Source organism: Dendropsophus ebraccatus, chromosome 3, assembly GCF_027789765.1.
Source record: "Dendropsophus ebraccatus isolate aDenEbr1 chromosome 3, aDenEbr1.pat, whole genome shotgun sequence".
NCBI classification, from domain to species: Eukaryota; Metazoa; Chordata; class Amphibia; order Anura; family Hylidae; genus Dendropsophus; species Dendropsophus ebraccatus.
The window spans coordinates 189,781,768-189,804,250 of NC_091456.1; the positions used below are offsets into that span (position 1 = coordinate 189,781,768).

The 22,483-nt window shown below is 47.3% G+C and overlaps 1 protein-coding gene across 1 annotated transcript in view; it reads left to right on the forward strand.

Annotated features, from left to right (window-relative positions):
* The window catches only part of LOC138786612 (uncharacterized), a 324,608-nt gene that overhangs the window by 251,238 nt on the left and 50,887 nt on the right, over positions 1-22,483 (forward strand). The window lies entirely within an intron of this gene.

Here is a 22,483-nt window from a genome sequence, read left to right on the forward strand (position 1 = left end):
ACTTGGTGAGAGGTGAGGATTTCGTCACTCCTCAATGTAACACGTCCAAAGAGACCTCTGCCCGGCTCGCTGCCATCCTCCCGGGGTGATCTCCCACTTCTCCGAACTCCGAAATACCAAACAATGGAGAGCGAAGGTGACATCAGATGAAACCGGAAGTAAGTATCATTATGGAAGGAAGTCTCAGTCTCTGCTCCCTGTAACATCTTTCAGCATCTGGAGAGAAACACTGGGACATCCGAATCAGTAACTGGTTCAGTATATTCTTCACTAGGTTCTATTCATAGCCCAACACGTATCAAGATATCACATCACTTTCTCAAGGACAAACAACGGCCGAAGGCGACACAGAGGGACCTCGATCTCCACCATCTCTGGAGCCGGGAGACCCCCGCAGCCTCTCACATATTACATAACAGGGAATTGTTGAGGATAAGAAGTGTGAAAGTTTTATGGTCCTGATAGACGTCTGGTCCATGTACACATACAGCTCAGCTACATGTACATTACACACATACAGCTCAGCTACATGTACATTACACACATACAGCTCAGCTACATGTACATTACACATATACAGCTCAGCTACATGTACATTACACACATACAGCTCAGCTACATGTACATTACACACATACAGCTCAGCTACATGTACATTACACATATACAGCTCAGCTACATGTACATTACACATATACAGCTCAGCTACATGTACATTACACATATACAGCTACACTGTGTACACATACAGCTCAGCTACATGTACATTACATATATACAGCTCAGCTACATGTACATTACACACATACAGCTCAGCTACATGTACATTACACACATACAGCTCAGCTACATGTACATTACACACATACAGCTCAGCTACATGTACATTACACACATACAGATCAGCTACATGTACATTACACATATATACAGCTCAGCTACATGTACATTACACATATATACAGCTCAGCTACATGTACATTACACATATACAGCTCAGCTACATGTACATTACACACATACAGCTCAGCTACATATACATTACACATATACAGCTCAGCTACATGTACATTACACACATACAGCTCAGCTACATGTACATTACACACATACAGCTCAGCTACATGTACATTACACACATACAGCTCAGCTACATGTACATTACACACATACAGCTCAGCTACATGTACATTACACACATACAGCTCAGCTACATGTACATTACACACATACAGCTCAGCTACATGTACATTACACACATACAGCTCAGCTACATGTACATTACACATATACAGCTCAGCTACATGTACATTACACACATACAGCTCAGCTACATGTACATTACACACATACAGCTCAGCTACATGTACATTACACACATACAGCTCAGCTACATGTACATTACACACATATACAGCTCAGCTACATGTACATTACACATATACAGCTCAGCTACATGTACATTACACACATACAGCTCAGCTACATGTACATTACACACATATACAGCTCAGCTACATGTACATTACACACATACAGCTCAGCTACATGTACATTACACATATACAGCTCAGCTACATGTACATTACATATATACAGCACAGCTACATGTACATTACACATACAGCTCAGCTACATGTACATTACACACATACAGCTCAGCTACATGTACATTACACATATATACAGCTCAGCTACATGTACATTACACATATATACAGCTCAGCTATATGTACATTACACACATATACAGCTCAGCTACATGTACATTACACACATACAGCTCAGCTACATGTACATTACACATATACAGCTCAGCTACATATACATTACACATATACAGCTCAGCTACATGTACATTACACACATACAGCTCAGCTACATGTACATTACACATATACAGCTCAGCTACATGTACATTACACATATACAGCTCAGCTACATGTACATTACACACATACAGCTCAGCTACATGTACATTACACACATACAGCTCAGCTACATGTACATTACACACATATACAGCTCAGCTACATGTACATAACACATATACAGCTCAGCTACATGTACATTACACACATACAGCTCAGCTACATGTACATTACACACATACAGCTCAGCTACATGTACATTACACACATACAGCTCAGCTACATGTACATTACACACATACAGCTCAGCTACATGTACATTACACACATATACAGCTCATCTACATGTACATTACACACATACAGCTCTACTACATGTACATTACACATATACAGCTCAGCTACATGTACATTACACATATATACAGCTCAGCTACATGTACATTACACATATACAGCTCAGCTACATGTACATTACACATATACAGCTCAGCTACATGTACATTACACATATACAGCTCTACTGTGTACACTGTGGGGGAGTCGCTCAGGTATAGCAAGGTAGCAGACAGAGGAAAACAGGCAGTTCACAGTTCAAATCTCAGTGTTTATTTATGTACAAAACTCCAGCATTACCTTCATGCAGCCATAACCCAGAAGTGTACAGTCCCAGCTTGGCCTTTGAGGCAGTAATGAAAGTTCCCCACAATGTGCAAGGTGTTAGTTCAGACCTCACAGCAGCAGCTGCTTTGTACTAAGTCCATTTGTCTGAACTCGGTCCAACCAGTCCCCCTAGACAGGTCTTACATGTGGATTCCTCACACTCAGGGTGGTATTACACGGGCCGATGGGGGCCCGATAATACCTGTAGACGAGTGCCGATCTGCTACTGGGCCTATTACACGGCCCGATAATTGTTTAGCAAGAGCTGCAAGGACATCGTTACCGATGCCCTTGCAGCCCTTGCTAAACTGGCATACATTACCCATCCACGTTCTAGGGCTGCTCCTGTCGTCCGCTTCTCCCGGGGTCCCGCGCGCGCTCTAGCTTCACATCCGCCTGTCAGCTGATAGGCCGCTCAGCCAATCACAGGCGGGGTCCGCAGCGGCCTGTGATTGGCTGAGACAAGCTGAGAGGTCGCAGCGTCATGACGTGAGGCGCAGCTTCCTGTTTCCCCTCCTCCCCCCGATACCATGGATCTGCGGAGCACAGCCTGAGCGCTGAGGAGTGATGGGACCCGCATGATGCTGCTCTCCTGGGCCCGGTCGGTGAGATGGCTGTGTCCGGTGTTATGGGAACTGGAGGCCTCGGATGATGGACGAGCGGAGAAACCCGTATTGAGGGATGCTTCCTCCCAGAGGGCTGGCGCGGGCCTGTGACGCAGCTGAGGATCCACGTGACCGCCGCATCATTGAAAAAGGGCCGCTCCCCGCGTCAGTGAGCTGGGATCCTACGGCATGCAGAGGATTCGCTGCTGCACGACGTGGATACAGTAAGACTTTAATGCCCGGCCGGCTGGAATTTGATTATTGGGTCTGTGGGGGGGATGGGGTGTCTGGGGGCCGTGGACCTGGCGTGGTCGCGGGCTGTCCGGCGTCCACTCTGCTGGCTGCAGCCCCCCTCCTGCCTAACAGTGGGTGGGGGTCTGGGATCCGGTGGCATGCGGGGGTTGGGCCGTGGCAGCTGATGGGGCCGCAGCTTTTGGGGCACCCGCTCCCCCCCTTCCCTTGCCCTGGCGTCCAACTTATGCTATAACTCTCCCTCTCCTCGGCCTCCCCTGTATCAGAGAAATCAGACTGGAGAGACTGGCTTGGTGAAATCATTGGCATCCTCCCTCAAAATCTTAGCAGCAGGGTGATGTCAAAAAATCAGTACCATCATTGGAAAAGATAGTAATGGAACTAAAGGATAAAACAGAGGATATTCAAAAGGAGCTGACTCGGACCCAGGGCAAGGTGAATGACTTGGAGGACCGCTCTAGGAGGGCCAATATTAGGGTTATTTGCCTCCCGGAGGGGATCGAGGATAAAGACCCAGTTGGATTTTGTCAGAAGTGGCTGACTGAGGTGTTTGGTGAGCTGTCTCTTCAACTCCCAATTGAGAGGGCGCATTGAGTCCCGTTAAAGCCACTGCCGCCGGGGTCCCCACCCAGGACTATGATAGTAAAGATGATTTGTTCTGGGGACCGTGATAAGATTCTTAAAGCAGCTAGAATGAAAGAGTCGGTACTTTATAATGGGCAAAGGATTTCTCTATTTCCAGACTACGCCAGAGAAACGCAAAAAAAAAGCATGTCCTTTAGAGACATTAAGAAAAAAATTGGTGGAGGCGAAAATCTCTTCCTCTTTGTTGTTCCCGGCCAAATTGAGGGTCGTGTATAAAGACTCTGTGCACTTTTTCTTTAGTCCCCAGGAAGCAGGAGCGTGGTTGGAGTCATTGGGTCTGGGTCTCTAGTATGGGATCTTAGAGGTCCATATGGATGGTTGGATATAATTTGGGCTTGTGCTCAGGCAGATTTTTAACTGTTGTATTTTTCCTCTGTGTCTGTGGGGGCGGGGGGGGGGGGGGGGGGGGGGGGGGAGACGGTTGGTTTGACCTTAGTATAGAGGTATAGAGTCCTTCTGGGCAGTGCCCAGAGTGGTCAGGCAGGGGGGGTTCCTCGGGCATGGCAGTTTTTTTTTTTTGTTTTGTTTTTTTCCTTTCTTCTAGATGAGTTTTAGTGTAATGTGTTGGAATGTGAGAGGGATGGGGGAGCGGACTAAGAGGACGGCAGTATTTGACGCAATTCAACGCCATCTTCCAGCAATCATTTGTTTGGTGGAGACTCACTGTACTGAGGACACCGTGGGTAGAACTAAACGAAGATGGGCAGGGGCGGAGTTTCACTCCTGTTGTTCCAGTTTTTCCTCTGGTGTCTCGGTCCTAATTCATAATAAAATCCCTTTCCAGGACATTAGGAGTAAGTGTGATAGTAGGGGGCGGTATGTCTTTCTCCATTGCAAAATTTATACTAAACAGATGATATTTGCCTTTCTCTATGTCCCTCCCCCTTTCTCCCTACAGGTTTTCTTTGAGTTAATAGATTTTCTCCAGGGGGATGAAGACATCCCTTTATTAATCTGTGGAGATCTCAACTGTGTGATTGATCCAGTGGTGGATAAATGTGGGGGCCACGCAAATTCGGTTGGCAGAAGTCTTGGAAGCCAATAAGGGTTCAACCGACATAAGGATAGTGTGGGATGCTTTAAAGGCGTATCTTAGAGGAATTCTGTGTTAAGAAGTTAAAGATAAAAAGAAAGTTTTTCACACCCATGAAAATCAGTTAAAGGAACGCTGTACGCCTAGCAGAACAGAAATGGGAGAACCACCCTACTACACAGAACTTTGAAGCACTACAACAGTCTCAAGATGGCTATGCTAAATTTCTAACATAGACTTTTCTTTTCAGGACAAAAGAAGACTGTCCAGGGTCTCCTTAGATTTGATTGGAAAGGACCTGGCTGGTTTCATGGTTGGGAGATCCATCTTTAATAACATCCACAAGGTGTATTCTACCGGTGTATGCTACCAAGGTGTTCTACCGTGAACTTGAAGTTCTGTAGTGACAAGAACCATCTGGTGACCCGAGCGTTCCTCTCCTTCGCCTGGCTCATCCACTTGAGAGGTGAATGGTCAGTCACCTGACGAAACTTCCTCCCCAACAAGTAATAACGGAGAGGCTCCAGTGCCCACTTGATGGCTAGGTATTCCCTCTCCACTATACTGTACCTGGTTTCGGCTGGGGTTAGCTTGAGACTCAGGAATCCAACGGGATGTTCTTCCCCGTGAACCTCCTGACAGGGCCGCCATTAGGGCAGTATTGCCGGGAGTGCTGTAAGGGGCCCGGGCCAGGTGACTCACAGAGAGGGGCCCAATGCTGCTGCCAGGACACTGCAATGCTTAGTGAGAAGAACCGACCTTTACAGACCTGTTCTTCTCACTAAGCTGCAGTCTGGGAGTCCTGCTCCCCCCCCCCTGTGTGGAGATGTTACCGGGCCCCCACCCTCCTGGCTTTCACAGACTCCTTCCTGCCCTGTGCAGATGAGGAGGGGGAGGGGCGGGAGAGCTGGTGCCGGTGAGAAGGAGGACAGAGGAGGCAGGTGCTGGGAAGGTATAAGGAGCTTCCTAATGAAATGTAAGTGCCTGTTTGTATGTTTGGGTGTGTGTGTGTGTATGTATGTATGTATGTATGTGTGAGTGAATGTATCTATTGATAATGCCAGGTGATGTGATTTTACCTACTTGCACTGTACCTATATGACTACACCTATATATATATACTGCCCTCTGAAGAGACTGGAGATGATCAGAGCGTGATCAGAGGGTGACAGAGAGATGTTCTGGATGAAGAAGAGGAATGCTTGAAGCACGTCAATGAGAAGAGCTCCTGGAAAGTTATCATTTATAGTCACAATACCCAAGGAGAAGAGAGCCAGTAATCTATAAACAATTTATGGAAGATAACACATTCTGCTAGCCTGACTGCGCCGTACAGGAAACTGCTACCATTTATGGACTGGCCTATCAGAGTGTGACATGTATGTGTCTTGTGACTTGGAACCCTGCCTGTATTAGATGTTTACATTTCTTATGAATATACTACGCATGTATAGTACCGCCCCATATTCTGTCTATAAAATCTGATTACCATAATAAAACTTGGCCCATTATCCACATTTATAATCATGATACAATGTCTTATCTGTGTCCGTGATTTATAAGTGACGAGTTGGTAATACTGCAGGTTACAACTCTAGATATATTTAAAAAACCATTCTTTATCCTGGGAGGACCTGGCTCCATAGAGTCAGATCAACATCTAAATTTAGACTTATCAGTATGTATGTATGTATGTGTGAATGTATGCATGTATGTATGTGTGAGTGAATGTATGTATGTATGTGAGAGTGAATGTATGTATGTATGTATGTATGTGTGAGTGAATGTATGCATGTATGTATGTGTGAGTGTACACTCACTGGCCACTTTATTAGGTACACCATGCTAGTAACGGGTGGTCTTCTGCTGCTGTAGCCCATCCGCCTCAAAGTTGGAGGTACTGTGCGTTCAGAGATGCTCTTCTGCCTACCTTGGTTGTAACGGTTGGCTATTTGAGTCACTGTTGCCTTTCTATCAGATCGAACCAGTCTGCCCATTCTCCTCTGACCTCTGGCATCAACAAGTCATTTCCGCCCACAGAACTGCCGCTCACTGGATGTTTTTTCTTTTTCGGACCATTCTCTGTAAACCCTAGAGATGGTTGTGCGTGAAAATCCCAGTAGATCAGCAGTTTCTGAAATACTCAGACCAGCCCTTCTGGCACCAACAACCATGCCACGTTCAAAGGCACTCAAATCACCTTTCTTCCCCATACTGATGCTCGGTTTGAACTGCAGGAGATTGTCTTGACCATGTCTACATGCCTAAATGCACTGAGTTGCCGCCATGTGATTGGCTGATTAGAAATTAAGTGGTAACGTGCAGTTGGACAGGTGTACCTAATAAAGTGGCCGGTGAGTGTATGTATGTATGTGAGTGAATGTATGTATGTCTGTATGTATGTGTAAGTGTATGCATGTATGTATGTGTGAGTGTATGCATGTATGTATGTGTGAGTGAATGTATGTGTGAGAGTATGTATGTATGTATGTGTGAGAGTATGTATGTATGTGTGAGAGTATGTATGTATGTGTGAGAGTATGTATGTGTGAGAGTGAATGATTGTATGTGTGAGAGTATGTACAGTATGTATGTATGTATGTGTGAGAGTATGTATGTATGTGTGAGAGTATGTATGTGTGAGAGTGAATAATTGTATGTGTGAGAGTATGTATGTATGTGTGAGAGTATGTATGTGTGAGAGTGAATGATTGTGTGTATGTATGTGTGAGAAGGAATGAATGTGTGTGTGTGTGTATATATATATATATATATATATATATATATATATATATGAATGCATGTGTGAGAGTGAGTGTGTGTATGTGAAAAGTGCGCTCTGACCTGCAGAGGGAGCTGTAGCACTCTGGGCAAGCTTCTCTTCCTGCAGGTCAGGGCACCCGCTGCTGGGCCGTTCGCCTGCCCGCCCCCAGGAGTCCAGAGCCGCTGTGCGCCCCCATCACCTCATCCCTCAGAGTAATTCATGGGAAGGCTCCTCAGTGTCATGTGAGGAAGAGTTCATGACAGCGCGCTTGTTCGCTGACAGGGATGCTGCAGCTGTTGGTGCTGCCTAATTCAAACATGGCAGCCAGGTGAGCATGTCCTGTGAGTCCAGCGGGCAGTGTGTCCCGTGCCATCGCACATGGTAGGATCATGCTCTCCCAATGTCACCCGCACTGGTGATGTCTCCTCCCATACACTGAAGAGGTCAGAAGTTAGAAACACCTGAAAGGAACATGTGCTGGGCCGGTGTAGCAGAGCTGAGTTAGTAGACATGCTGGGAGCTGGAGGACTGTCATGTGGTGTCAGAGAGGGTTCTCCCATTCTGTGTGTATCCAGCTGGTGCAACACTACAACTCCCAGCATGCACTGTCAGCTAGCCTGTGACAACACTACAACTCCCAGCATGCACTGACAGCTAGCCTGTGACAACACTACAACCAGGGCCGGCCTTAGGTTAAATGGCGCCCTGTGCGAAACCTTTTTTCGGCGCCCCCCCCCCCCCAAGGTAACATAAAGCTGCTTCAGCCTCCCACCCCTCCAGACGCGCAACTGACCCCCAGCAATACAAACAACTACCCCCTCAGCCCCCAGCCACACAAACAACTACCCCCATACACACAACTACAACGACCTTTAGTTTTAAAATAATAAAATAAAAGTTTACGGTTTTTAAATAATTGTTAAAATTGCCCTATTCTATTTCAGCTATCAGGGTATGCTGGGGGTTGTAGTCATATAATATATCAGCTATCAGTCTTGTAATATTTCTAAAGCAGTAAAGATCACAGAAAGCACCTAAAGGCTCTGTAAAATCTGTAGCAGATATGGTATATGTGAGAGTACCGTAAGGCTTAAAACACACAGCTGTGGGCATCCCATGATATACAATGGCCCATATGCTGGACAAATATTATGTATAGATATATATTATGTGTATGTATAGAGTAATGCATTGATATTCGGCCAGCACACAGGGTACATGTCATATGCCACACACAATCATATAATATATATATATATATATATATATATATATATATATATATATATATATATATATGCCATATGATGCACTGTGCACAATATTTACTTTACTAATAAACCTTATTTTAGAATTTGGCACCGGAATTCTGAGCAGCCGTTCATTCACCCCAGCACACGTATGCATTAGGGGAAGAGCCTTCCACTGCCTCCATATCGCCCAAATCCAGCATGAGACCCAGAGCCATAGAATTACAAAGCGTTGGAGACCAGTGCAATGTTGATGGAGCGAAGAGCTGTGTCTCCTTTGCTTAGTTATGCACGGCAGAGAAACTCAGCGATCAAAAACATATTCTGTCGCTTAACTCAAAAGTAAATTACATTGCACAATGCACAACTTGAAGTCAACTTTACTATAGGTGCATTATGCACAAAGCAACCTCCAGGTCTGTTAGTCAGGTCCTGGGACCACCAGTATACTAGTCACAGGTTATGTACTGGTGGTCTATATACTGGACCACCAGAGCAGGGCAGTTGGCCTGTTCACACATTTGGGCCCACATGACAATTCAATTACAACCCCCACCATCTACTACATTTTAATGCATGGTGTGGGTAGTAATCTAATCCCCATGTGTGTCCAAATGTGTTCTAACCCCTTAAGGAACCTGGTCAGTGTTGGTGCGAAGATCCGGTGATGGCGTCCATTTTTTTTTTTTTTAAACACTGCCCAGTTCCTGCACTGATTCTTCATGTGCAGCAGGCCGCTCTATGCACTAGAAGTGGACCCTCCGCCCCCAGTGTAACAATATCCCCTCCCCTTGGGGACACGGGCAGACTTCATCCTGATGGAGGCGCATCGCTCAGGGGAGGGGATAGTGTTACACTGGGGGTGCCGGATCTGCTTCTAGTGCATAGATCGGGTCGATGGACAAGAAGAAACGGGCGAACTAAGAGGTGTTTTGAAAAATGGACAGTGCCAACAGGATCCCTGCGCCAGTGCCGACCAGGCAGTGTAACAAAATATTCAGCAAGTTAATTATATGTTAGATTCATCTAGCCCCCTACTGGACACGGAGCACAGAGGAAGAAGCTATGTCTGTTACCTTTCTCTGCGCCGTTATCTGTTAGCAGTGTGGATCTGCAGTGTTTCTACAGGAAAATGTGCAGCACAGAGGATTTATTGCATATTTTGACAACCTTAGCAATTAAATGGGAAAATCCGCAATAAATCCACTGTATTTCCCGGATGAAAACTGACATGTTGTGTTTGGCTATGTGTACAATTTGCAAGAGACCGGCCGTTCCATGACTGACTACAGCAGTACCGGCCAGATGATCTTTAGGGCCACAGGGTTCTGATGCGAGCGCATGCGTACGCGCCCGCATTAGAACTCCCCACAACACACTTTGAAGCGAGCAGCAGTAGCCGCTCGCTCCATAGTGGCCACTGACATGGCTTTCTGTGGCTTTCTGTGACTGCTATTCAATGAATAGCGACTGCAGAAAACTGACATGTCAGTTGTTTACGGTGCCGCTAGGGATCCAGGGCGGAAAATATACTATGTATATACAGTCCGGCTGGGATCCCATACACAGCAAGGTAACTTATATCTTTGTATAAATCACGGCCGTTATACAACGGCCCTGGTTTTACGAAAATATACGTTGTTTGAACCTAGCCTTTGAGTGTATAGATGGGATTTCTCATCCCCTCTGCTGCTCCTGTATATGGGGCAGACTTAGCACACAGATATTTTATGTGCAAAATTTGCAGCAGAGAAACCACAAGTGACTCTACCCCAACCCCAAACATATCTTCCTACTTCTCACACATACAATAGGCACACACACACACACACACACACACACATACATACTTACACACCACTTACATACAGAATCACACACATTTACACACAATCATAAAATACACTGACCTCTGGGCTGGATCTGTCATGCAATTCCTTCACCTGTCAGATCTTCTCCATCCAATATGAGGCTGCTATGGAGGGGTCAGGAGCAGGGACAGGAATGCAGCTGGAGGAGGGGGGGGGGGGGGGCAGCACAGGCAGCACTATGGGGAGGAGGGGGCCACTGAGAGGAGATGAGGGGGCCACAGAGAGGAGAAGACAGGGAAGGCACAGCACAGAGCAGGCAGCATGAAGCTTCAGGGTACAGAGCTGCTGTTTGGCCCCATCAGGCTGCCGTACTGTTAGTCCCTCCCCCTCCTCACTGACCCGACAGTGGAGGAAGCAGGAAGCTTCGGAGGAAAGCAGGAGATGAATGGAGAATGTTCAGCATATACTAGAAAGCTGCATGTTCTCCATTCATTCATGCACCTGTAATAGGAGGCCAGGAAATCCAGAGGGTTGTACACAGCTTCTTCCCTGTTCAATCTGGTGGAAGCCCCAGGGTCCTCTCCCTCTTCTCTCCTCTCAGATGAGATAGACCCTGTTATCAGAGAGACGCCGGTCACAGTATCCACCACCAGGCAGGGGCGCTCCGGCAGACAGCTGCACTGCACACCTAACTTAGTAACAGCAGTTAGATGTGCTGTGTGTCTGCAGGAGCGCCCAGACCGAACCAGGGGAGGAGGGCAGCTAGGGGGCGCCCCGGCAAACAGGCAGCACATCTAACTTCTATATCCGAGTTAGATGTGCAGTGCAGCTCTCTGTCTGCCGAAGCGCCCCCTAGCTGGCCGGGAGTGAAGCGCCCTGTGCAACCGCACAGCTCGCACACCCCAAAGGCCGGCCCTGACTACAACTCCCAGCATGTACTGACAGCTAGCCTGTGGCAACACTACAACTCCCAGCATGTACTGACAACCTGTGACAACACTACAACTCCCAGCATGTACTGACAGTGCATGCTAGGATTTGTAGTGTTGTCACAGGTTGTCAGTAAATGCTTGGAGTTGTAGTGTTGTCACAGGTAGTCAGTACATGCTGGGAGTTGTACTGTTGTCACAGGCTGTCAGTACATGCTGGGAGTTGTAGTGTAGTCATAGGCTGTCAGTGCATGCTGGTAGTTGTAGTGTAGTCATAGGCTGTCAGTGCATGCTGGTAGTTGTAGTGTTGTCATAGACTGTCAGTGCATGCTGGGATTTGTAGTGTTGTCGCACGTTAGCTGTCAGCCTGTGACAACACTACAACTCCCAGAATGCACTGTCAGCTAACCTGCGACTACACTACAACTCCCAGCATGTACTGACAGCTAACCTGCGACTACACTACAACTCCCAGCATGTACTGACCGCTAACCTGCGACTACACTACAACTCCCAGCATATACTGACAGTGCATGCTAGGATTTGTAGTGTTGTCACAGGTTGTCAGTACATGCTGGGATTTGTAGTATTGTCACAGGTTGTCAGTACATGCTGGGATTTGTAGTGTTGTCACAGGTAGTCAGTAAATGCTGGAAGTTGTAGTGTTGTCACAGGCTAGCTGACAGTGCATGCTGGGAGTTGAAGTGTTGTCACAGGCAGTCAGTACATGCTGGTATCGGGCCTCCTCTAACCCTATGGCACATTTATTTGGGTTAGCTGTTAGTCCCGCCCTAAGGAGTGAGTCTAGTACGGCCTGTACTTTCGCTAGATGACTCTACCAGTCAGCACTGAAAATGACAATATCGCCAAGGTACGCCGAGGCATACTGATGATGTGGACGAAGAACAATGTCCATCAAACGCTGGAATGTGGGCGTCCTCCCGAGTGAGGTCAAAGTATGCCTTTAGTGCATCTCCTCTGAGGAATGGGGGGGGCAACCACTTCAGCCCACTGGTCTGGCTGGAGACCCTCACACTCAGCCGTTCTCTCGAACACTCCCAGGAAGTCCTCCATATCATCCCCAAACCCCTCTATCCTACACCAGCTCTTGAGACACTTTTTTACCTCCCTAATCTCCTGCTGTCTCTCAGGTGTGACTCGTGGTACAGGTAGTATTTCAGAAAATATCACTTTGGAGGCCCTAGTCTTATAGTAACTGTACCACCAGACCCAGGCTGAAGCACTGGAGGTGGCCGACCCATCCTTATTGGGAAGAAACTCCAGCCCCTCTATGACGTGACTCCATTAGAATCAATGGAACCCTATCATAGAGGGGTGGGGTTTCCTCCCACTAAGGGTTGGCCGGCCCGCCTCCAACTTACCTCTAACTTTATCATTGGTGCCAATGTGCAATGGGTCATCACCAGCCCCTCCCGTAATCTGTCAACCCGATCAGCGATTTGACGAACTCGAGCGCCAGGAAGGCAACACACTGTTAGATGATCCCGGTCTTTGTGACAGATTGCCCTGTCTGTCCCCCTAATAATTGAGTCCCCCACTACCAGTACCTGCCTGGCCTGCCCTGCACTCCTATTTCCCACCTTACTGGAGCAGACCCCCCCCCCCCCCGGCTTTCAGAGGCCGTGTCCTGCTGCAGCAATGCCACCCCTGAATCAACATCCCCCTCATCCGCCAATTTGGCAAACTTGTTGGGGTGTGCCAGATCAGGACTGGCCTCCCTCACACTCTTCCCTCTACCCCGTTTTCTGTCACCCAACTAGCTGCCTCTTCCTCCTGTACCTCCATGCTATCACCCTCTCCCCCATCTACCCCTTGGAGCGCTTGCTCAGTGAGCAGCAGACCCCTTTCCAGTTTGCCAATGCATCTCAATCTTTGCAGCTGCTCATTTACATCCAGGATCTGGGCTTCCAAACCAGCAACATGGACACATCTCCTATAATGGTATGCACCCTCACCCCCCCCCCCATACATGTCCCACAATAGTATGCACCCTCACCCCCCCCCCCCATACATGTCCCACAATGGTGTACACCCTCACCCCATCATACATCTCCCACAATGGTATGCACCCCCCCCATACATCTCCCACAATGGTACGCACCCTCACCCCCCACCATACATCTCCCACAATGGTACGCACCCTCACCCCCCCATACATCTCCCACAATGGTATGCACCCTCACCCCCCCATACATCTCCCACAATGGTATGCACCCTCACCCCCCCATACATCTCCCACAATGGTATGCACCCCCCCATACATCTCCCACAATAGTATGCACCCCCCATACATCTCCCACAATGGTATGCACCCTCACCCCCCCATACATCTCCCACAATGGTATGCACCCCCCCCATACATCTCCCACAATAGTATGCACCCCCCATACATCTCCCACAATGGTACGCACCCTCACCCCCCACCATACATCTCCCACAATGGTACGCACCCTCACCCCCCCATACATCTCCCACAATGGTATGCACCCTCACCCCCCCCATACATCTCCCACAATGGTATGCACCCTCACCCCCCCCCCATACATCTCCCACAATGGTATGCACCCTCACCCCCCCCCATACATCTCCCACAATGGTATGCACCCTCACCCCCCCCCATACATCTCCCACAATGGTATGCACCCTCACCCCCCCCCCCCTACATCTCCCACAATGGTATGCACCCTCACCCCCCCCCATACATCTCCCACAATGGTATGCACCCTCACCCCCCCATACATCTCCCACAATAGTATGCACCCCCCATACATCTCCCACAATGGTATGCACCCTCACCCCCTCCATACATCTCCCACAATGGTATGCACCCTCACCACCCCCCCCCTACATCTCCCACAATGCTACGCACCCTCACCCCCCCATATATCTCCCACAATGGTACGCACCGTCCCCCATACATCTCCCACAATGGTACGCACCCTCACCCCCCCCCCCTACATCTCCCACAATGGTATGCACCCCCCATACATCTCCCACAATGGTATGCACCCCCCCCCCCCCCATACATCTCCCACAATGGTATGCACCCCCCCCATACATCTCCCACAATGGTATGCACCCCCCCATACATCTCCCACAATGGTACGCACCCTCACCCCCCCCCTACATCTCCCACAATGCTACGCACCCTCACCACCCCCCCCCCTACATCTCCCACAATGGTATGCACCCTCACCCCCCCCCCTACATCTCCCACAATGCTACGCACCCTCACCCCCCCCATATATCTCCCACAATGGTACGCACCCTCCCCCATACATCTCCCACAATGGTACGCACCCTCACCCCCCCATACATCTCCCACAATGGTATGCACCCCCCATACATCTCCCACAATGGTATGCACCCCCCCCCATACATCTCCCACAATGGTATGCACCCCCCCATACATCTCCCACAATGGTATGCACCCCCCCCCATACATCTCCCACAATGGTATGCACCCCCCCATACATCTCCCACAATGGTACGCACCCTCACCCCCCCCATACATCTCCCACAATGGTATGCACCCCCCCCCATACATCTCCCACAATGGTATGCACCCCCCCCCATACATCTCCCACAATGGTATGCACCCCCCCCCCCCATACATCTCCCACAATGGTATGCACCCCCCCCCATACATCTCCCACAATGGTATGCACCCCCCCCCCATACATCTCCCACAATGGTATGCACCCCCCCATACATCTCCCACAATGGTATGAACGCTCCCCCCCCCCCCCCCCCCCCCATACATCTCCCACAATGGTTTGCACCCTCCATCGGTTGATCAAGGATTGCATAAGATGTACATTGGGCCGCATTGTCAAACATGAAGTTCATTTTTATTGGGATATAAAGTATATATAAAAACAAACAAAACAACCAGTTTGTTCTCCCCGAATCTAAAGTGCCTGAATAATAAAGTCCCACACTTGAGACAAAAACACACTTTAGATCAAAGACTCGCACGCTGCAAAACTCACTCACAAATACAATATAAAAGAACTTGGCTTACAGAGATTGCGGCTTCTGCCTCCTCTGTTGACAAATTCCCTGATACAACAATTGTGCTATGTTACATGCATCATTGTGATCAAGTTAACACAGGCTACATCTGTTCACAGGTCTGCTCAACACACATACACACAGACAGCTCTGCTCTACACACATCACACACACACACACAGCTCTGCTGCATACACATCACTTCAGCTCATCCAGCACAGCAGAGTCCTACATACACTGAGCAGCAGCCCCTGATCATGTGACTCCTCCTCCATGTGACTGATCACATGACTATGACATCATGGCAGGTCCTGGAAGCACACAGCTCCTGTACAGCTCTGCAGGCGGCTTCCTGACTTGTTTATCAGCAGCTGCTGAACTGTCCCGCCCCTTGCCTCCTGAGCACCAATCACTGGAGAGGAGGAGGGGCCAGACACAAGTTACATGTGGAAATCCTTCCTGCCCCTCCCCCTCCTCCTGCTAGTGTGCTCTGCTGCTGCCTCCTGGGATCTGCCCACTGGCTGCCAGACAGGTAGGAGATTTACAGTGTTCAGGGGAGAGGGGGCATCCAGCTGTGCTAAGGGGGAGGGGGGCAGTATGGGGGGATCACATTGGATAATCCCTTTAAGCGCTCCCAGAGTTACAGTTGCATCACAGGAGCTCAAACATCTTACACATTCATAACTTGTTTCTTCCTATCGCTGTGCCGGGATTGACGAGGCTGAAGTTGGTTTCTTATTCGGCCAGTTTCTTATTCGGGGCTGAAGTTGGTTTCTTATTCGGCAGTTTCTTATTCAGAGGATTTTTCTTTTTCCTGTTTTAGCTATTATGCTTACAGAAAATGTATAATATTCATACCCTACCGTAAGTGAGGGGCCCTGAGAGGACTGGTGATAAAAATGGCAAAAAAGACCCCACGGTTGGCATAAAAATGGGCATGAAAGTAAAACCACAAAATTATTATTTAAAAATAAAAATGAGTTTGGGCCACTGATCTCACACTGATAATACACAGAGAGGGATGCCCCGCATCACACCCAAGAGAGTCCAGCCTGGCCCAAAGTGGTTCTGGGTATAAAAACTGGCATCAAAGTGGGCACATAGCCATTTTTCATGATTTGAATAAGTAACAGCTATTTTCAAAGGGTTAAATGAGTTTGGGCCACTGATCTCACACTACGTACACACAGAGAGGGATGCCCCGCATCACATCCAAGAGAGTCCAGCCTGGCCCAAAGTGGTTCTGGGTATAAAAACTGGCATCAAAGTGGGCAGATTGGCATTTTTCCCAATTTGAATAAGTAACAGCTATTTTCAAAGGGTTAAATGAGTTTGGGCCACGGATCTCACATTGATATTACACAGAGAGGGATCCCCCGCATCAGATCCAAGAGAGTCCAGCCTGGCCCAAAGTGGTTCTGGGTATAAAAACTGGCATCAAAGTGGGCAGATTGGCATTTTTTCCTAATTTGAATAAGTAACAGCTGTTTTCAAAGGGTTAAATGAGTTTGGGCCACGGATCTCACATTGATATTACACAGAGAGGGATGCCCCGCATCACATCCAAGAGAGTCCAGCCTGGCCCAAAGTGGTTCTGGGTATAAAAACTGGCATCAAAGTGGGCAGATTGGCATTTTTTCCTAATTTGAATAAGTAACAGCTGTTTTCAAAGGGTTAAATGAGTTTGGGCCACTGATCTCACACTGATAATACACAGAGAGGGATGCCCCGCATCACAACCAAGAGAGTCCAGCCTGGCCCAAAGTGGTTCTGGGTATAAAAACTGGCATCAAAGTGGGCACATAGCCATTTTTCATGATTTGAATAAGTAACAGCTATTTTCAAAGGGTTAAATGAGTTTGGGCCACTGATCTCACACTACATACACACAGATAGGCATGCCCCGCATCAGATCCAAGAGAGTCCAGCCTGGCCCAAAGTGGTTCTGGGTATAAAAACTGGCATCAAAGTGGGCACAGAGCCATTTTTCCCAATTTGAATAAGTAACAGGTATTTTCAAAGGGTTAAATGAGTTTGGGCCACTGATCTCACACTGATAATACACAGAGAGGGATGCCCCGCATCACATCCAAGAGAGTCCAGCCTGGCCCAAAGTGGTTCTGGGTATAAAAACTGGCATCAAAGTGGGCAGATTGGCATTTTTCCCAATTTGAATAAGTAACAGGTATTTTCAAAGGGTTAAATGAGTTTGGGCCACTGATCTCACACTGATAATACACAGCGAGGGATCCCCCGCATCAGATCCAAGAGAGTCCAGCCTGGCCCAAAGTGGTTCTGGGTATAAAAACTGGCATCAAAGTGGGCACATAGCCATTTTTCATGATTTGAATAAGTAACAGGTATTTTCAAAGGGTTAAATGAGTTTGGGCCACTGATCTCACACTGATAATACACAGAGAGGGATGCCCCACATCACATCCAAGAGAGTCCAGCCTGGCCCAAAGTGGTTCTGGGTATAAAAACTGGCATCAAAGTGGGCAGATTGGCATTTTTCCCAATTTGAATAAGTAACAGCTGTTTTCAAAGGGTTAAATGAGTTTGGGCCACTGATCTCACACTGATAATACACAGAGAAATATCCCCCGCATCATACCCAAGAGAGTCCAGCCTGGCCCAAAGTGGTTCTGGGTATAGAATATGGCATCAAAGTGGGCAGATTGGCATTTTTTCCTAATTTGAATAAGAAACAGCTGTTTTCAAAGGGTTAAATGGGTTTGGGCCACGGATCTCACATTGATATTACACAGAGAGGGATGCCCCGCATCATACCCAAGAGAGTCCAGCCTGGCCCAAAGTGGTTCTGGGTATAAAAACTGGCATCAAAGTGGGCACATAGCCATTTTTCATGATTTGAATAAGTAACAGCTATTTTCAAAGGGTTAAATGAGTTTGGGCCACTGATCTCACACTGATAATACACAGAGAGGGATGCCCTGCAGCATACCCAAGAGAGTCCAGCCTGGCCCAAAGTGGTTCTGGGTATAAAAACTGGCATCAAAGTGGGCACAGAACCATTTTTCCCAATTTGAATAAGTAACAGGTATTTTCAAAGGGTTAAATGAGTTTGGGCCACTGATCTCACACTGATAGTACACAGAGAGGGATGCCCCGCATCATACTTAAGAGAGTCCAGCCTGGCCCAAAGTGGTTCTTGGTATAAAAACTGGCATCAAAGTGGGCACATAGCCATTTTTCATGATTTGAATAAGTAACAGCTATTTTCAAAGGGTTAAATGAGTTTGGGCCACTGATCTCACATTGATAATATACAGAGAGGGATGCCCCGCATCACATCCAAGAGAGTCCAGCCTGGCCCAAAGTGGTTCTTGGTATAAAAACTGGCATCAAAGTGGGCACATAGCCATTTTTCATGATTTGAATAAGTAACAGCTATTTTCAAAGGGTTAAATGAGTTTGGGCCACTGATCTCACACTACGTACACACAGATAGGCATGCCCCGCATCACATCCAACAGAGTCCAGCCTGGCCCAAAGTGGTTCTGGGTATAAAAACTGGCATCAAAGTGGGCAGATTGGCATTTTTCCCAATTTGAATAAGTAACAGCTATTTTCAAAGGGTTAAATGAGTTTGGGCCACTGATCTTACACTGATAATACACAGAGAGGGATCCCCCGCATCACATCCAAGAGAGTCCAGCCTGGCCCAAAGTGGTTCTGGGTATAAAAACTGGCATCAAAGTGGGCAGATTGGCATTTTTTCCTAATTTGAATAAGTAACAGCTGTTTTCAAAGGGTTAAATGAGTTTGGGCCACTGATCTCACACTACATACACACAGATAGGCATGTCCCGCATCACATCCAAGAGAGTCCAGCCTGGCCCAAAGTGGTTCTGGGTATAAAAACTGGCATCAAAGTGGGCACATAGGCATTTTTCATGATTTGAATAAGTAACAGGTATTTTCAAAGGGTTAAATGAGTTTGGGCCACTGATCCCACACTGATAATACACAAAGAGGGATGCCCCGCATCACATCCAAGAGAGTCCAGCCTGGCCCAAAGTGGTTCTGGGTATAAAAACTGGCATCAAAGTGGGCAGATTGGCATTTTTCCCAATTTGAATAAGTAACAGCTGTTTTCAAAGGGTTAAATGAGTTTGGGCCACTGATCTCATACTGATAATACACAGAGAGGGATGCCCCACATCACACTGATAATACACAGAGAGGGGGGACCCCGCATCACACTGATAATACACAGAGAGGGATCCCCCGCATCACACTGATAATACACAGAGAGGGATCCCCCGCATCACACTGATAATACACAGAGAGGGATCCCCCGCATCACACTGATAATACACAGAGAGGGATCCCCCGCATCACACTGATAATACACAGAGAGCGATGCCCTGTGGGTCCTTACCAGACTTTGGAGCAAATGCCAAACTTTACTGAAACGGTAATGAGGATTAAGGTAAAACACACCTTTATCCATGGTGTTTTTGGTGCAATAAGGAGCTATCAGCAGTTTAGATTAATCTAACTGGCTGACAGTTCCCCTTTAATAATGGTCATTATTTGCCCTTATTTTTACTTTGTTTAAACATAGCCTAAAGGGGTATTCCTGGAAAAATTGAAAAAAAAAGAACTAAAATTAACCCTTAACTAAAGAACTTATATATTCCTTGTTGGCTTTACTCGGAGATTGCTGGTCCAGTCACATGATGCAACCTTTCTTACAGTGATGTCCTACTTCCTTTCATCTTCTTGGGTATGGTGACGTCAGCACTTGGGGGCAAAGCCATCTCTCGTACCCAGAATGGCCTTCCTACACGTGCGCAGTGCGATCATTAGTATTGCAGCATGTATCTGCTAATCCCACTGGGTACAGGGACATCAATGCTCCCGTAATCAGGTTCTGCTGGCTACAAGGGCGGTCTTACTGGCTACAAAGGGGTCCTATATGGCTACAAGGGGACCCTGACATTGCAGGCAACACATAGGACAAATATATTTCAATGGCCCTGTTCACACATCTGTACAAGTGTTCAGGTCCACGTCCCACGCTACAAAAAAATAAAGGATAGATTATAGTGCGGACTTGGATTTGCGGCACGAATCATTGTCTTCTACATAGTGCTCCGTAAACTGCGTAGCACTGTTACTGCACATTCATAGTGCGGTCCACCATTACAGGTCCGTATTCACTGGCTGAACTATGGATGTGTGAATGAGGCCTAACATAGCCTAAAGCAGACCTGTCAGCAGAAAACATTGCTGCAGGTATTGTTATTATAGAAATGTATTCAGGGTTAGCCGAGAAATGTTTAATAAGACGAGATGGGACAGCTAATTCTGGGATCCTGTTATGCTGACAAATGCCTCCTGAGTACTTTAGCCCTGTTTGCTTAAAGGGGTAGTGCGGCGCTAAACATTTATTCACAAAATACCCAGAACCACTTTGGGCCAGGCTGGACTCTGTTGGATGTGATGCGGGGGATCCCTCTCTGTGTATTATCAGTATGAGATCAGTGGCCCAAACTCATTTAACCCTTTGAAAATAGCTGTTACTTATTCAAATCATGAAAAATGGCTATGTGCCCACTTTGATGCCAGTTTTTATACCCAGAACCACTTTGGGCCAGGCTGGACTCTGTTGGATGTGATGCGGGGCATCCTTCTCTGTGTATTATCAGAGTGAGATCAGTGGCCCAAACTCATTTAACCCTTTGAAAATACCTGTTACTTATTCAAATTGGGAAAAATGCCAATCTGCCCACTTTGATGCCAGTTTGTATACCCAGAACCACTTTGGGCCAGGCTGGACTCTCTTGGATGTGATGCGGGGCATCCCTCTCTGTGTGTATGTAGTGTGAGATCAGTGGCCCAAACTCATTTAACCCTTTGAAAATACCTGTTACTTATTCAAATTGGGAAAAATGCCAATCTGCCCACTTTGATGCCAGTTTGTATACCCAGAACCACTTTGGGCCAGGCTGGACTCTCTTGGATGTGATGCGGGGCATCCCTCTCTGTGTGTATGTAGTGTGAGATCAGTGGCCCAAACTCATTTAACCCTTTGAAAATACCTGTTACTTATTCAAATTGGGAAAAATGCCAATCTGCCCACTTTGATGCCAGTTTTTATACCCAGAACCACTTTGGGCCAGGCTGGAGTCTCCTGGATGTGATGCGGGGCATGCCTATCTGTGTGTACGTAGTGTGAGATCAGTGGCCCAAACTCATTTAACCCTTTGAAAATAGCTGTTACTTATTCAAATCATGAAAAATGGCTATGTGCCCACTTTGATGCCAGTTTTTATACCCAGAACCACTTTGGGCCAGGCTGGACTCTGTTGGATTTGATGCGGGGGATCCCTCTCTGTGTATTATCAGTGTGAGATCAGTGGCCCAAACTCATTTAACCCTTTGAAAACAGCTGTTACTTATTCAAATCATGAAAAATGGCTATGTGCCCACTTTGATGCCAGTTTTTATACCCAGAACCACTTTGGGCCAGGCTGGACTCTCTTGGATGTGATGCGGGGGATCCCTCTCTGTGTATTATCAGTGTGAGATCAGTGGCCCAAACTCATTTAACCCTTTGAAAACAGCTGTTACTTATTCAAATCATGAAAAATGG